The 10,961-nt window shown below is 41.5% G+C and overlaps 1 pseudogene; it reads left to right on the top strand.

Moving 5' to 3' along the window:
- Positions 1-5,695: 5,695 nt before the first annotated feature.
- On the top strand, positions 5,696-7,936 carry LOC109945091 (uncharacterized; annotated as a pseudogene).
- The last annotated feature ends 3,025 nt before the right edge of the window (positions 7,937-10,961 follow it).

Below are 10,961 nucleotides of genomic sequence, written 5' to 3'. Positions count from 1 at the left end.
CTTCGTCTGGTAGTGCAGGTCATGAACTCGACAAAAGCTGTCGGCGAACGGCTCCACCGCTTGGCTTCGGAGGGCCCAGATATAAACACTAAGCCTAACGATAGCGTTAGGAGTCAGCTGATGAAAGTAGATCCCAAACTTCTTCAATACATCTGCAATAATCCCATGAAGGGGGAATCTCAACCCAGCCTTTAGAAAGCTCTTGAAAATGACTATTTCATCCTTCTCCGGCTTCGGAGTAGTTTCTTCCCCCCCGAAGCGAAGTAGCTTTTTCTGACTCTCACTGAAATAACCCGACTTCACCATCTTGGAGAGATCAGCCTTAGAGACAGTCGACTTTCCGAAGTCCAAGTGGCTGGGCTTACTGGGCATGGCAATATGATAATCATCTTCGGAATCAGTTTCCTCAATGTCTCTTTCTTCCGCTCCGGCAGTTGCCTGTTCTGTTTCAGCAAGTGGGGATTTCTTCCGGGATTACCAGTCCGGATCGTTGCATCGCTTCGGAGATGGGAATAGTCTCCGATCCTTCAGCTTCGCCTCCCTCACGCTCAACCCTAGCGGTAGAGCGCACTCTAGCCATTTAATTCTGGATTTTTTGGGAATTAAAAACTTTTCTTCCGAAGTTTTTCTTCTTCTGACGAAGTAGGCTTCAAGCTGGAGCTTCGTTTGGTTTCGAGAGTCAAGCTTCGGCTATGGTTAAAAATTTTGGCAGCAAAACAGTGCAAATAGCAATGAATAATGTGGTAACTTCACACCTACCCGTCTGTTTATATAGCGATGCAGGTAAGAAGGTGAATCGCCAGAATTTTTACACCAGGTGAACAGCTACCCGCACCCGCTGCGCGGTGGACCGCAGAGACCAAATAGTAACTCTGCAAGGTGGGACCGTTACGCGCTCGGAAACTGAATCGTTTCTCGACAACGAGCTCAGGGAAGGTGTTTTTTGGACCTTCGGCTTCCTGAAGCCTAAGATACTTTTTCACGGATCAAGCTCGTTACGAAAAACGATCAAGCACCGCGAAGGGGCTACTGTTGGGACTATGCTTCGTCGCCGAAGGTCTGGTAGGAAGAAACAGCTTCGGCTGAAGCTGTCCGCATGTGATGACCGAAGGTTCCTCTTCATGAAGCTTCGGAATTACAAACCGACATAAAAGTAGAATGACCTTTTAGTCCATAAATATTTGAGTCGCTGTTGTAATTCCTTATGAGGGGCATGATTGTAATTCCTCACAGGCTGTGTCCTGTGCCTATAAATAGTGAACAGTATTCCTTTACTGTTCACGCATTCCTGGAATAGTGATCGCACCATTCGGGAATCAACCTTTTGCCAAGGCAGAGGTATTACTGTATTCAATGCTTAAATATTTTAGATAGATATAATAAAAAAGTAATGTTGTTCGTTTATAATTTATTCACCTTTGACGCTTCATATTTTATATTACTTTATTCAATCTGTTAGAATTCAATTACGAAGATTTAACCTTCGTAATCATATTGTCTTTAACCTTCGTCCAAAGTTCATTAATCCTTAAGGGAATAATGCTTCGTTGGACGAAGGGCATTAACATTTAACATTTTATGTTGCCTTGTTCTTGATTCATAGCATTTGAGAACAAGTCCCCAACAAATACCTCAAGACAAAAATGAGATATCAGTAAGGATCAGAGGAAAGCCAAATATAGCCAGTGAAGTACAAAATATGGCCGACAGAAGCGATGTGAAGACTAGACAGAGAACGTCCATCAAACGTCCAATCAGTCGCAGAGCAAATAAATTGCACTACCTAGCAAGATATGGATGGATTGCGAACTCGGCTGCTAAAGACAAAATATATGCTGACCTCTGAAGCAAAATATTGATGACATAATGCTGACCTCCAAAGCATAATGCGAATAGCTTCATGCCAATTTCTACAAACAGAAAGGATAATTTTCAGCAAAGAGACACGAAAGGAAGACCTTCGAATGGATTATCCTCAAAAATCCATTTGAAGGTCGGGGGCTACACCCATTGGGTGCACCTCCGGTGCAACCATGGATTATCATTCCAAGCCAAGATAGTGCCGACTTCTAAGGCGTGGGACAAGATTAAAAGGCCAACCCTCAACCAAAACGCAGGAGCACAAATGGAAATAATTCCTGGGGAAGACCTTCGAGCAGATTATTTTCTGAAAATCTACTCGAAGCTCGGGGACTACACCCATTGGGTGCACCTCCGGTGCACCCAATGAAGTTCAGAATCCTACAAATTGAAATGCCGACCTCTAAGGCACAAGCACGAAACTAAGCTTCGGTCAACGAGTGATCAAAGCGGGAGAAGACAACATGAAGTCATTTTCTTCAAATCACCTGCAAGCTAGACCTGGGATCTTTGGGCTGATTACCTCTAAATTAACCAAAAGATCGGGGGCTTGTGGGGGATAGATATCCCCTGGGTCCACTAAAAGAGTAAAAGACCTCACGAAAGGCCCAAGGGCCCAATAAATCGTAAGGTCATTCTTTCGTGGGCCTGGGGAGAGACAATCAGCAGAGCAGATCGACATGAGGCCGGATTGGTGCAAACCCGGACGACTCACAACGTCGAGCGAGTGACCGCAACAGAGATCCGACTTTCCCGCGCTGGAGCCCCCATGCAACGGAGCCATGCGAGGATAAGTCGGCAGGGTTACATGGAGATAAACTCAAGCAGTTCACTATCTTTTAGCTACTCGTTGTTATCATATCCACATGTATTGCCCCACGGTCGAGTATATAAGGCCTAGGGGGCACCCCTTCAGAACGATCGACTCTATTACTTAGCCACTCACATCAACTCTCTGCAGAGAGCTCTCTTGTAACCACATTCACCAAGCATACTCACCAGGACGTAGGGTGTTACGCATCTCTAAGCGGCCCGAACCTGTAAACCTTGTCCACTGTTCCTCGTGCAATCGGCACGAACCATTTTGCTACAGTTGTCGACACCGTCCTACTCCTAAAAACACCTTGAGGGGCAACCCCGGGTGTGCGGTCGGACCCAAAACACCGACAACTATGGTTGTTGGATCGTTGTCTTCATATGATGTAATTATTTAACTAGTTTGTGCAGAACTCCATTATATATTAAAGATGTGACATTCAGATCTGTACCGAGAGTCATCATATGTCTGAGACTTGATCCTAGCACAAATTTGATTCGCGCCTGGGTTTGCCCCCTAAATCCAGGTGTGATAGAAGTGGTATTAGAGGAATGTTGACTGTAGGACGTAATCTATATAGAATGACTAGCTGACGTGGCACCCGGTTCGAAGGTGCACTGGATTGGTCCGGTGCCCGTCAGTTAGGAAAGGGGCCTAGTCAGATCATAGAGAAGGAGCGATTGTTTCCATTCCGGTGGCGCACTGGACCGGTCCGGTGCCCCCAAGAATAGCGGATTTTTATCAAGTTTTGCTTGGAAGGAGCAACAACTATGTGGGCTCTTTGAGATTTAAAAGGACCCTCTAGGTGACCTTCTATAGTACCCAAAGCATACCAAGAGCACTTGATCATTCCAACACTTCCCAAGTTGTTCTAGTCATATTGTGAGATGTGCTTTTGTGATCTTTATTCTTGTGTTGTATGGCTACTTTTAGTTCTTGTGTGTGTACTCTCTCATTTGTTGTGTTTTGAGTTGTAACTCGGATTTTTGTGTACGACTATTAGAGACTCCAACATGTGGAGATTCCTTATGAGGGGATTATAATTGATATAAGAAAGACTATGGCACTGAAGTTGATCATTGGATCACTTGAGAGAGGTTGAGTGCAATCCTTATCCGTTGGGACACCACAACTTGGAGTAGGCAAGCATTTAAGGCTTGATCGAACCATGGGAAAAAATCCCTGTGTCACTTGTGCTTGATTATTTATGATTGTTCTTCCTTTCTCTAAGTTCTCTAAATGCACTTGTAATATTGCTCTAAGTCTATTTCATATCTTAAAAGAGCAATCAAGTGAAGAGAACTTCTATCTTCTTCTCACTCTAACTTGGCTTAGTTTTGAACTAACTATTTATTTAGACCATGTTTGTGTTTAAAGTTGTGTTTTATAGGCATCACCTATTCACCCTCTCTAGGTGACTCTCAAATAGGTTTGGGCATCAAAATGTTTAGCATTCTACTTTCAGTACACGAATGGCAAATGAAAAATGTACCTAATTGAAAAGGAGAAGTGTGTCACCTCTGGAAGCCATTTGGGTCTCTTAGGATGTGTTTGGTGGCGGGTCAGGACAGGATGGGATAAGACGATCCCACACACTACTGTTCGGTTGGGAGTCAAGGTTGAGATGGGACCATCCCTAGAAAAATATTATCACTAGAACGTTGTCCCTATTCGTCCCTCCGATTTGGGTAGATAATTCCGTCCTCCCTGAGACAAGGCCCCTCATGAGCCCTTCTCATCCTCATCTGCATCTAGATATAGCGTCTCCTTCACTGCGCTGGCCAAGGAGCTCCTTAGCGTGGTTTGTCCCCTTTCCCCTCTACTCTCCTCTTTCCCTCTACTCTCCTCTTCCTCCTTCATCCCTGGACGTCCTGACGTTCACGGCCGACCCGACGACGGCCTCTAGGTGTTCCCGCTCGGGGCCCATGGCCTCGGTCGCCTCCATGCACTGCGCGGCCACTAGCATCATGGTCGACACCACAACCATGTCTGTGCGCATGGTGCACTAGTCCTTGCCACTGGACGCCGAGGCTAAGGCCGTGGCCACGACGGCCGCCTCCGCCGCCCCAGCCGTTGTGGACACCGTCATGTGGACCTACGCGTTGTGCGCCCGCGTCCCCTCTTTCCTCTTCTCCCTCCGATCCTTGAGCCACCGCCCCACCATCTTGTTGCCCGCCCGGTATGCCTGCGCCTTCGGCATGCTGGCCACTCTACAGTACTGCAGAGTTTTACGTTGTAAACTTTATCCTGTTTCAGTGCTAAATTTTGAGGGAAAACCTGGATCCTATCATGTTTAGGACTATATGTATATTAGACAAACAGTGGCTCATTCAATGTTCAACAGGAAAAAATGATAAATGTGTTTTAGGTACAAATCCGATGCAGAAATGCAATTAAGGTGTTGTTTCAACTACAACAACAGTAGGGCTACACCTTCAACATGGAAGTGACAGAATGGCCCCAGATTCCATACAAGGGTTCTTATGTAGTCGATTATTGAAGAAAGGTACAACTCATCAGCCAATACTTGCACAACATGACTGGTGTAGCCATGTCGGCAGTGTAGCATCCTTTACTATTTTTATCAAATCTACGGCATACTCATCCACAAGTTATTGCCATTATAAATTAATCTCCTTATTAGTGAACTTAGCAGCAATTCTTGACTTACAAATCTACGACATACTCATCGTATATGGTTCTTGACTTACAAATGTACAACAGTTCTTATCAATTTGTGTTTCTTGTGCTACTGAATTGTTTTTTATACTTGAGTAATGTAAATAAGTCTATGCAAATATTGTATGCAGATCATAATGTATTAATATGCAGATCGTAATTGCTATTAGTTCCTTTATATTTTGTTATTATGGATAGTTTGCCTGAACACTTGATTATACACCTATATACCAATTATACATGATTGTTGTTTGTTTGAGATTATTTCCCCTAATAATGATATGATTCCAGATTCATCATGACATGCCATGTGTTTTTTGATTTGATGCTTACATGTAGATGGATAAGAAGACCAAGGTTATAGTTTGTGTTGTTGCTGCACATAAGTTACTGCCAGTGATGGTTATGATTATTCATTCTAGAAAAAGAAAAAGAAATGCATGGAGGACATGGATTACCTATGCACCAATGCATGAAAGGGATAAAATTAGAATTGAATATCTCAACACAAAGATTTGGAGGGATGACACAACATGCATAAACTTGATTAGAATGAAAAGGGCTTGTTTCTTTCGCCTAACTAGACATTTTAGAGAGCATGGTTTACTTTAGGACACTATCCATATGTGTGTTGAACAACAAGTGGCCAAGTTTCTAAATACAGTTGGGCATAACCTTAGAAATAGGTTATTGGCACAAACTTTGGTAGATCTAGGGAAATAGTTAGTCGTTGTTTTAATAAAGTTCTTCGTGCAATTGGTGAGCTACGAGGGGAACTAATTAGGCCACCTTCGTTGGACACTCCAACCAAAATAGCAGGGAACTACAGATGGGATCCGTACTTTAAGGTGTGAAACTCAACACTCTTTTGTTTTTAGGTCTATATTCATGTTGCACATACTGCACCTAATGTTTCATACCAAGACATCAACAATGTTTTCTTTCATGTTGTCCTACCTATCCAATGTGGTGTCAAGTGGCGAAAGGACATCATTTGGTTTTAAGAAAGTTCACTACAATAGTGGTGCAAAAGCTATCAATGAAAAGTTCCAAACTGCCCTCAATGGTTAGTAGATTAAAAATCATATGAAAACTTGGTCTAGAAGGTTTTCAAAGATAAATAGGATAAGAAAAGTGAGTGGTACAGGCTGGGATGAAGATAGTTTTATTATTACTCTGGATGAAGAGCACTATAACGATTATGTTAAGGTATTATTTCTTCAACCTGCAATATGTGTTCACACATGTGTGTAATTTGCTATTTCTGTATAAATATGTGTTCACATCTTCTACCCGTGTATAATCTGCAATTGGAACATCTTCTACCTGCTATCTTCTATATGTAGTAGTTGGTACATGTTGTATGCTACCTGCTACTTGTTGTCTGCTACATGCTACCTGCTATCTAGTTTTCTATAATCTGCTACCTATAGTAGTTGATATATAATCTGCTATCTGCTATTTTTCTCCAATGTGCTACCTGTAGTAGTTTTTGGTGATGCTTTCAGACTGTTTACCTGTACTAGTCTAGAACTATAGAAAAGTATTTTTTGGTGATTGTTATGAAGAAAACATGTAGTAGTCCAGAACTGTTTACCTGTACTAGTTGTGATTGTTTTTTGGTGATGCTTTCAAATAACTTTTCTGCAGTCTCTGTACTTTAGGATGTTCCTTTGTTACTTTGCTTCTTGGAAACTCTCTCATCTTTCTATTACACATATCTTTTTTTATTTCAGTAGCTCATAATGCAGATTTATAATCATCCAAATGTAGGATCACAAGAATGATGTTGATTGTTTAAATAATCCTCTTGAAGACTTTGCTATGCTGCAAACAATATTTGGAAACACCATGGCCACAGGTAAGTTTGCAAAAGATTCTAGTGCAACATTAGGTGAAGATGATGAAGTTGAAAATGAAGAGGTGACAGCACATGCTTTCACTAAAAGGTTGTCCACTTGTGATGATAATGCCACAACATCTTCTACAAGGAAGACCAGGAAGAAGGCAAAAAACGTGATAGTGAAGAGGAGGGGTTGATTGCTACATTCAAAAGTGTCATGGATACCTTATCCAATGCTATCGAGAAGGTTGCCATAGGGACACTGATGTGCCAGATGATCTTTTTGACAATTTGATAAACCTTCCAGGTGTGTGTGCTCTATTCTTAACTTTAGATGGTGTGACCTGTTTGCTCTGTTCAATGCTATTGAGAAGGTTGCCATAGTTTGCTCTGTTCACTTGTTATAACCTAAAACATGAACCTAGTATATTTTAAGTGGGTAACAGTTTTTTTATTTATCTAATATGTGCTCTATTCTTCACTTGTTGTATATTTTCAGATGCTACTGATCTGTTTGTCCAATAAAAACTATTGTAACCTAAAACCTAAAAACTATTGTAACATATTTTTTTGACAATTTGCTAAACTTTGCAGGTTTTGAGCAGACCCACATATCTCTGTATTTCCATTATCTGGTGGCGCACCCTCACATTGCTAGAGCCTTCAACAAGCTGTCGTTCGACCACAAGTTAATCTGGGCTCGCAATTTCGTGAGTGAAAAGTTCCCAGGAGTGTGAGGGCAGTTAGTAGGTAGGTTGGATGGTTCTTTTGCTTGAACCAGATCGAACAATGAAATGTGGTCCAAGTATGTATGGATTTTATTGAAGCCTTGAACTTGATATTATGTGTACCTAGGAGTGTGAGGGCAGTTAGTAGATAGGCTTGGACGGTTCTTTTGCTTGAACCACATCAAACAATGAATTGTGGTCTAAGAATGTGTAGATTTTGTGGAAGCCTTGAACTTGATATTATGTGTAATGCTAGGACACATTATTATGTTCATGGTATAGAAACGAATGTCACAACTTTAATATATAACTGAGTTCTGTACAAAATAGTTAAATAATTACATCATAAGGAGACGACGGCCTAGACCACTCACGAACTCATCACGGCATCCTTCACGCGCCTCTTCCTGTGGTACCTGTTCCTGACCTGGGGGGAATGTGAGTATAGCAAGGGTGAGCTCACATACGTTCATCGCTCAACAAGTTGTGGGGAAGGCGGGAGCTCATGTGAATTGTAAGGCTTACCAAAGGAGATGGTTGAAGCTAAGCATTGCTTTTAGAGTTGGTCAAAATTTTATTAGCAGTTACTAAGTATAAGTAGATACCAACCCAAATAAGTAAGAGATCAAATTAATAACAACACCCACAATGCAATGCATATGACAAATTAAGTTTAGTTCCATAGATTAATCATGCGAGAGTTCTGAGCTGCTCATGACCGCGAGCACGGCTGATATACCAGTTTTACACTCTATAGAGGTTGCACCCTTTACCCACAAGTCGTGTATCCTGTCTAGCTAGGGTTAGCTAGACCCTTCGGCACTTCAGAGGTGAATGGCTAGGGATCCACTACGAGGCCTTTACAAAGTTTCTCTAGCTTCAGAAAACCCACTACATTTTCTAGAGAGCATAGTATAGGGATCCCCCGTCTGAAAAGTCGTCGCAGCAAAATCAACCCGAGAACCTCCCTATACCGACCACTACCCTACTACCCTTGCCCCTTTCGAGTAAGTTAGTCCTCCACTATCTTTCCTAGTTAGTCAGCCAAGGGAGTCCCATTCCACCCTTGTGGTAGCACGAATATCTCAAGTTAAGCTCCATGTTCTAATTAACACAATGATCTTGTCATTAAGAATAATTAAAACAATAGTATAACTGAAACATGATCATATTGTAATATTAATACCAAAACTAGGTAGAACAATATCAAAACTACACAAAAGTTTAGTGGTAAACAAGGTGTGGGATAAACAAGTCTAGGGAAACCTATTAGGTCCCATCAGATTAATCTGAGCATGTCACAGTGATTAACATGAGCATTATTAGGTAAAGAAAAGTGATCAAGGACACAACTTGTCATAGACTCGAGATTCCCAGGTACCAACTTGGTCTTCAAGTGTCTCGTAACCTCGCTGCTAGTCGTAGCAATACAAACAAACATGGTATAGGAAACATTAACATCACACCAAACATGAGAACAAACGATGTAAAAATATTCTACGCGATGCTATGAGAATGTGGGTTCGAGAATCACTAAAATCGGAGTTATGGTTAAAAAGATATGGTTTTCATAAGTTTTACGTGGTCAAATATGCAAACTATGTCTATGTTGATTAATAAATCATGTGAGAAAGATATCCCTAAGAAAACATTAATTTAATTTTAATCTAAGTTATAACTTTGTTAGAATCATATTTTTAGTTAAACTATAGTCATAAGTTGATTTACCAGGTCACATTAACCTTATTTAGAAAATTAAATTTAATAAACATGTATTTAATTACTTCTGCAAACACTAAAACAATTGTTGTTATCATGTGGCAATATTATTACAAAGCTAACACAATTTTGAACGGAGTAAAACAGAGTTAAAACGTGGAAGATATCTTTTTAACCCTCTATAATTATGTGTATCCTATAAATCGGTTTCTAGAATTTTTGTATAAACCAGGGGCTGTTTTATAAATTTTCCAGGACCTAGATATAAGGATTTCCTAAGGCTGCGGATGGCGGGTTGAATAAACAAAAGTACAGGGGCTCTTATGCAATTGATCGGCCGTGAAGGGGTATGGGTGATCCCTGGCCTCCCGATCACAATCCAGCTGCCCAGATTAAGTCCTAGCCCATATGAAACGATACACACCTTTGACCTTTGGATCTAAGGTCCAGGGCCCGAAATCCACCCCCCCCACAACGACACCATCCGATCCGCCCGATCGCGAGTCCAGTGGATAGGATCTAATGACAACGAGAGGCATCCATGACCCTTCGATTAAATCGAACGGACGAGACCCCCTCGGGCTGATCCGGGCGCACAATCAAATCCGGGCGTCGATCAAGGATCCAACAGTTATCGAGACTCTCTCCCTTTTCCCCATTCAGACTCCAGCCAGGCGCGTAGGCACACGCATGGCAGACGCCATTGCCGAAGTTCTCAGAACTCGCAACCTCACACTCGAATTTCCATACGGGAGGTGATACTCGTAGCGGAGGTGAAGGCAAACCTACTGATGGAGTCCCCACCTTGAATCCCGTCGTGACGAGCTCTGACCAAGTGCACCCACAAGGAAGAAGTTGGGTTGCGGAGATGGCTGACGTGGTAGGGAGTTGGGCCAGGATGGGGGAAATCGGCCCACGAGTGTTCTTTCTCTCTTTTTTTCTCTTTCATTTTCTAAATCCTAATTTGGCTCCAAATTTCAAATGTGAGTTTTGGGTTTTCATTTCAAATTTAATGCACAATCAAAATCCAACATGGATGCCAATATACATTTTTTATTAATTCATTTATTTGTTTCCCTATTTAAGTACATGCTTCTAGATGTGCACTTTACACATAAATAGTTATTTTCAGAAAAATAATTTCTAAGGTTTTGTCTCTGTCAGGGTATGATTTAAATTAAATCCTTTTGAAGAGTACTTATAAGTATATTTTCCAATAAAGGAATAACTGAAATAATATAGGGATACTTTTATTTATTAGGAACCATATTTGGTTTAATAGATGTAATTCCAAAGGGAACAAAGTTCTGATTGA

The sequence above is a fragment of the Zea mays genome, chromosome 3, assembly GCF_902167145.1.
Source record: "Zea mays cultivar B73 chromosome 3, Zm-B73-REFERENCE-NAM-5.0, whole genome shotgun sequence".
NCBI lineage: Eukaryota > Viridiplantae > Streptophyta > Magnoliopsida > Poales > Poaceae > Zea > Zea mays.
The sequence above is the reverse complement of the archived record's forward strand: the minus strand, read 5'-3'. Positions and strand labels throughout refer to the sequence as shown.